Source organism: Apium graveolens, chromosome 3 (assembly GCF_009905375.1).
Source record: "Apium graveolens cultivar Ventura chromosome 3, ASM990537v1, whole genome shotgun sequence".
Taxonomy (NCBI): Eukaryota; Viridiplantae; Streptophyta; class Magnoliopsida; order Apiales; family Apiaceae; genus Apium; species Apium graveolens.
In genome coordinates, this window is record NC_133649.1 from 48,172,651 (window position 1) to 48,179,795 (window position 7,145).

Here is a 7,145-nt window from a genome sequence, read left to right on the forward strand (position 1 = left end):
CTTTTACTCGGGATTAGGAGTACATCGTTTAAATATTATGATATATTTGATGCTAACCAAAATTTGGTGCAAGTTCTAATAATTTTGCTAAAATATATTTTATCATTCTATGTCCCAATAATTTGATTACTTTGGTAGTTTTGACAATGAACTAAAAAGGCTATATTTTTTTTTGACAAATAAAGGCTATATTTTTTTAGATGTGCTACATTTTTAGATATTTGGAGTTAAATTGTAGCCATGAAGTAAGCACAAATTTAAAGCGCACTGAGATTGAATCATAAATTCACGAGGTTGAATGATAAATTTATGTCCAGCTTTTAATTATTATCACGGACTCTTTGTACGGAGATTTATAAGCCCTTAACAGCTTATCGACGAGTGTTTGTCGACCCAACTTATAAGCTGATAAGTTGAAAGTTGGCAGTGACGTACTTTTTTCCAACTTATTTTCATTTTTTCACTTTTTTCTAAAGTTTTGATTTTAAAATATAAATTTTTAAATATTTTATAATTTAAGATTCATGAACTAAGATAATTATATTTAATAATTATTTGTTTTAATTCATTTAAGTAAAAAAAATTCTGACTTATAAGTAAATTTATCCAAACACTTATAGAACTTATAAGTATTTATCAACTTATCACTTATTTCGCACTTAATCATTTTAAGTCATAAGTTACTTATTTTAAGATTTCCCAAACGGGCACTTAGCAAGTATGTGCATCTAATTAATTACACTTTTAGGATAACATAATTCATAATAAGTATTTTAAACTGAACAACAATTTAGCAGTTGAATTGATGGCCTAACAAAGCTAAAGTGTTTTTTTTAAAAATGTCCTATTCCTTTTAAAATCATAGCAGCTACCTTGTTTACGGTACTTTCTTTAACTGGCATTTTGTTTTTGCTCCCCATAGTAAAAATTCGATGCCATTTCTTTAAAATATACTCCCTTTATCTTAAATCCTTTATTTAATTCTACTTTCTGCGACTAAATTTGTCACACTTAATTATATATCATTCTTTTATAATTTACAAAACTTGAACAGTACATATTAAAATAAATAAAATATATCTGTTATACTACTTATATTATTTATAAATATAATACTTGGTTAAAATTTGGTTAATTTGGCCGTAAAATCAAACTAAACAAAATATTTAAGATGAAGGGAATAATAAATTATATACCCGAAAACTTGGTTCCATTTTTTTTATTTTAACAGATTATTTAAAGGTCTACACTAATTTTTTAGAAAATGGCCAAAATACCTACATTTCAGTATCAACCGCCCCAAATACGCAAATCTGGAATGCATGACTGAAAATATCGACAGAATACGTTTTTTGGAAAGTAATATCCGAATTTACAAAAGACACACATTTTGTAAATGCGCATCCCATGATACGCATTTCAAAATGCGTGTCTTCACTAATATTTTTTTAAAAATATGTACAAGATACGCATTATTACATGTGTATCCTTATATACGCATTATAGAGATATCTAACCTCAATTTTTTTTTTAATTTTCTCAACTGAAATAGGAGGAAAGATACATAGAAAGATACATATGTCTCACATACATACTTCATGATGCGCATTCATATGATATGTATCTCCGAATACGTATTCGACATATTATATTAATATTTTGAGCCATCTATATTGGACTGATATATTTTGGATCATTTTTTCCTTGTAGAGGACATTTAGGTCCATCACTCGTAATGTTTTGCACCTCTCCCGATTTACTCAGCAGCTTCGCCTCTAAATTATAGAGCTGTTGGTAACTTTTATTTGGTATACTCAAAGCGTCGAGACTCGAGAGCCAGAAATGTATATTTTTTAAAATTAGTTAAGAAACAAAGTAAAACATCTACCTGACGGAACTAACTTTTGTTTATAATAGTATTCTGACAGCCATGAATTTAACTAATAGTGAGATAAAAAGGAAAAATATAGATGTTTAATTCATCCGTCTTACGTTTTTACTATATTCAAGTATATGACACTTTCAATTACTTTAGATATTTTAAGTAAAACATGACTCAGTTGATTAAGAAGGGTATAACTATCCTATTGGATGTATGTCCAAATTCATTGTAGGAAAATTTATGATTATGCTCCTAAGTTAAAGTCCGTCAGTTAAATACATTTTATGTTATTTAACGTGATTTACAGGCTATTACTTGAACTCATAAATTTAACTAGTGCGCACCCGAAGGGTAGCGGCTGTAGATTACATGCCATAAAAAAAATATTTAAAGAAAACAATCGAAGAGCATGATGTTTATTGCTCAACCGTTTTTGGTTTTGTAAGTTTCATTTCAGAAAATAACACGTGCAATTAAAATTTTAGATATTATCTCATTAATGTTAAAATTCCCAAGAAACAAAACCTTATTTAGAATGTTCATCGGAACCAAACATATCCAATATATCATATTTAAAGCATGGTCCGGGAATATAAGATGTATGCAGTTTTCAGAAGAATGAAGAGACTGTTTTCTACTTGTATGTATGTGTCCAAGACGCGAGAAGAATAAAATAAGGAAACATCTCAAGTAATATATGCAAAAGAACCAATAACAATTTCAAACAAAAAAAAATTATATTAACTAATTCGGAAAGTGATTGAGATAAATCTTAACCCATAATATTATTCATGCAGGACTTACCTAAATTTGTACATAATTTTCACTCAACCGTGACTCAATACCCAATTTGAAATCTTTGACGATTCCCTCGTAAACTGAGACTAGATCGGCAATGCCCTTGTAATCCGAGAATTCTGATTAATAAATGTGCTTTAAACTCTCATATGATAAGAACACCCCATTAAATATCTTTCAAACACCCTAAAAATAATAACAAATAAAATAAAAAATATATATTAAAAATAATAAAGAAAATTAAATCTGATCATTAAAAATTTACTATACTTGTGATTCTTTGTTCTAAGTTGTAACTTTGGATGCTAGTTTTCTTATTCGTGAACCTATACTCTTGTTTCGTACTTGGTTTATTATTTATTCAATATAAAGACTACGTTTATTATACCATGCTTTCATCGGAACCCACGTTGATGATGAGTCCGATTATGGGCTAATCGTTATCGTGGGATTCTAGCGGATTTATTTATGGATTTCTTTAGTTAATTTGTTTCGATACCTTAGTGTGTGGTGATTGTATGATAACCTAGTTTTGGTTGTGCTTATTTGTCTTATGAGCATCGCGAACTTATAAGATAGTGTGTTAATCTTTAATGAAGCGAAAGTGAATTTAAGGATTTAGAACTTGTCATGCTAGCATAGGTTCATGTATTTGTTATGCATGATTCTTAGGTAATTTTAACCGTCTTACTTTCCCTATGTAATCACGATAGATAACTTGTGCATTAAACCGATATGTTATAAAATTTTATAGACATATAGGGTCGCAATATAACTGGTGTTTGTTCAACTTCTATCTCTTTTGTGGATGTCTGGCAGTATGTTATTCGTGCAACGAAAGTTGGCGTATATCAGTTTCGTGTTATCTGATTAGTGTCATCACCATTACATGCTAATGTTAAGAACAAAAAGGCTATTGAATGAAGTATTTAATGAAGTTAGAATCCCATGTTTGTGTCATATATTATTCAACTCTCTTTAATCTCATTGTTAATATTCTCTAGTATAATTCTCAATAGTAATCATAGTATAACCAAAACCCAATTTGTTATTCGTCTTAGCATTGAATAATAGCCATATAATTGTTGCATAAGTGCATAAATCAAATAGTTAATCTAAACCAGTCTCTGTGGGAACGAACTAGAAATAATTCTATATTACTTACGATCGCGTATACTTGCGTGAATTATTAGCGCGTGCTTAGCGACTAACAGAGGTGCCAACCCAGGATGAACTGACTGAGTTTATGGACTTCATCAATTATGGTGGAAGAATCAAATTGTCAAGCTTGAACATGATAAACTTAAGGAAAAAATGGTCCTTTGTGTTTGATTCTGTAGTGAGGTCCTTCACATGCAGGAAGGCAGGGTATGACAATATTTCAAGTGTGGTGCAGAAGCTGGTGTACTCAATAGCCCACAACAGATACTTGAATGTTGGTCTATTGATCCTGGAAGAACTTGCAACCAGGTTGACCATGCCCTAATATGCTAGAGGTAAGGAAATCTTCTTTCCTAGATTCATTATGTCTACTTTAAACTATAAAGTGACAGACATACACTTGTTGAATGGTATAGATAACACTAAAATAGGAAATTATAAACAAGTGTCCAAAATAATATTTGGTTCACTCACTACAAAGAATAAGGTAAATGTGAGTCTGAAAATCACTCCATTCATGATGGAGAGATTTAGGACTTACCATTACCTAATGCCTGGCATGAGATCAAATGCACAGTCTAGCACAACTATGGTTTCTGAACCTGTGGAAGTACAAAAACAGGAACACCCACAGGGACCTTCCCAAGCTGAAACCACTTCTTTAAACCAACTAACAGCTAGGAAACCAACCACTTCATCCTCTCAAAAAGTGAAGTGAGTAAAAAGAAGAGGAAGGAGATAACCCTCGCAGTAATAGATGGGAGTGGTGAGGATCAAATACAAGTTGAGTCACCTTTGGTTAGAAAGACAAAAAAGATTAAACAAACTGAGCTGACCACTCAAACCACCTATGTATTCTCCCAAAAGGATGCAATTGTAAAACTGGGGACTAAACAGACTCTAGATACATTCTCTCAATATGATGTGTCTATTGAAAAGTGCATTCACCCTAATGCTCCTTGTATAGAGTCTGCACAACCAACACCTGAAGAAATTCAAGTGTATGATAGGAGAAATAAGGATGGGAAATACTGTGAGAGCACTTCTATTGAAGCTCCTTCATCCATTCAGGGGGAGCTGCCAACACTCAATTCTGAGCAACAAATCTTAATCTCACAAATTTCTTCCTCTCCTACAGCACTTGAATTCATTTCTCAAGTGCAAGCTAAATCAAGTGACTTGGTTCAAGAAATCTTGTTCACCACCCATACACTACAATCAAATGGTGAGAGGCTACTAGCTGGGGTAGACCTTGATGATCCATCAAAACAAAGGGGGATTCATCAGTTTTTACTGAAGACCCCATGAATATTACAAATACACCTTCATGTGCAAATCAGCCTTCACAGGCTGTTAGGTTTGAGGATAGTACTCCTGAGGGGAGCTATCTAAATCCCCTCCAATTCAATTGGAGGTTCCTGTACAAAGAACAACTCCCTTCAAAATCCTAGAAGAAATTTCATTAGCAGTTGATGCTAGGAGTACAATTGCCACTGACCCTGCTATGGGAGAGGCAAGTTTATCACATTCCTGTGACAGTGCTTTACAAGAAGCACAAAGGTTTGAGCCTGGTGCACATAACAGTAACCCAGTCGAATCCCCTCCAATTCAATTGGAGGTTTCCATAACTAGTGTGGAACAACAACTGGTCATATACACAGAGCAATCTCTGAGTAAAACTGTGACTTTTGTCACAGGTGGTTCTGATCCCTCACACCAACCTTCAACCTCACAACCTCAACAACACACCTTCTCTCTAAATGGATGCAAACATCTGACTCCCAACCTACATATATGGATGATCTTCTTGTTGAGCAGATTTCTGGATTAGCAAACATCTCACAGCATCTACTCACTTTAGACATGAGCAATCAGGGCTATCAAGCCATTATGCTAACATACAATGAAGATGTTGAAAAATAGAAGGAGAAGATTGTCAATGATGCAGAACTAGATGGGAATGTAGATGCATGGCTATCTCAGGACTTTGTATTGGAAATGGATCAAGTCTTGGCCAGGTTTAAGGATGAATATGTCACTATTCGTGGAAGCAATGCCAAGGTCTTGACTCCACCGGATATCTATGATGCAGTCACTGAGGTCTAAAAAGCTCAACTCAAGGCTTTTCACCTATTTGGTAAAGCTCTAGAACTCAAGATGACTGGTCATGAAGACAAGATAAGGAAGCTGGTGAAGGAGAAAATGGATGAGATCATACCATCTCAAGTCCAGATCACCTCCAAGTTCAAGCATTTTGCTGATCAAATGAGAAGGATGGATGTGACTACCATTGAAAAAGAGGTCAAAAATCTAAAACAATCCTTCATTGTTCTTTATGAAGTAGTCCAAAAGCAAATCACCAATACAAATGACTCAAATGTCAAACTGGAACAACTTCACCAGAGCAGATATGAGCCTTCTGCCTTCTTTATGGATGGCATCAAACAGGCTGTAGAAGCAACTTTTGGCTCCTCAACATGTACAAGCTCTCATCAACCTGTCTCAACCTTTACAAATCTTCAAATTCAGTCTCTTCAAGGTCAAGTCTCCACCTTGCAAGCTTCAAATGACCAGCTCACAGCTCAAGTGCATGCTCACACTACACTGGTGAAGAATCAACATACAGGCATTCAAGCCTTGGTGGACTCCCACAAGTACCTACAAATGCAAAATTCAGTTGCTTTGGGAGCCATGTGTAAACTTAATATACCATTGTCTGCACTTCCTGAAGCTGTGAGGCCTGAAATTCCTACTCCCCTTCGCATGCCTACCAACAAGACTAAGGGGGAGATAGAGGCTAGGCTATCAAGATGATCTACTCAAAATGTTCAAGCTACTGAAAAGAGCTTAATTTAAGAAGTAGATATTGGTATGAAGAGGCTCATTAGGGCTGCTAAAGGACCAAGTCTGAGCAGGGAATTTGATGAATTGCTCAAGGCTCTAAGGGCTTCTCTCAACAATAACTTCTTCACCTACAAAAATGCCTTGGACAAGACAATTAATTTCTTAAGGGTGATCTTGGTGACTAAGGACAATTTTCAGGAGAAGAGGATAGTGGTCAATATAAATTACTCAAGGGTAGACAGGTGTATGCATGTGTCCCTCAATTATCTTATTTCTAAGAGGGAATCTGAGTTGGATATTCTGATAAGCAAAGTTAGAGTGGTGATCCATGAAAACACTCAAATGCTAACTGAACTGAAAAATGCTAAAGTGGCTGCTTTTCCCAAAGCATACCTACAACCAAGAAAGGGAGAAATATACATTTGTCATACTACCAAACACTTCAAACACTTCTAAATCC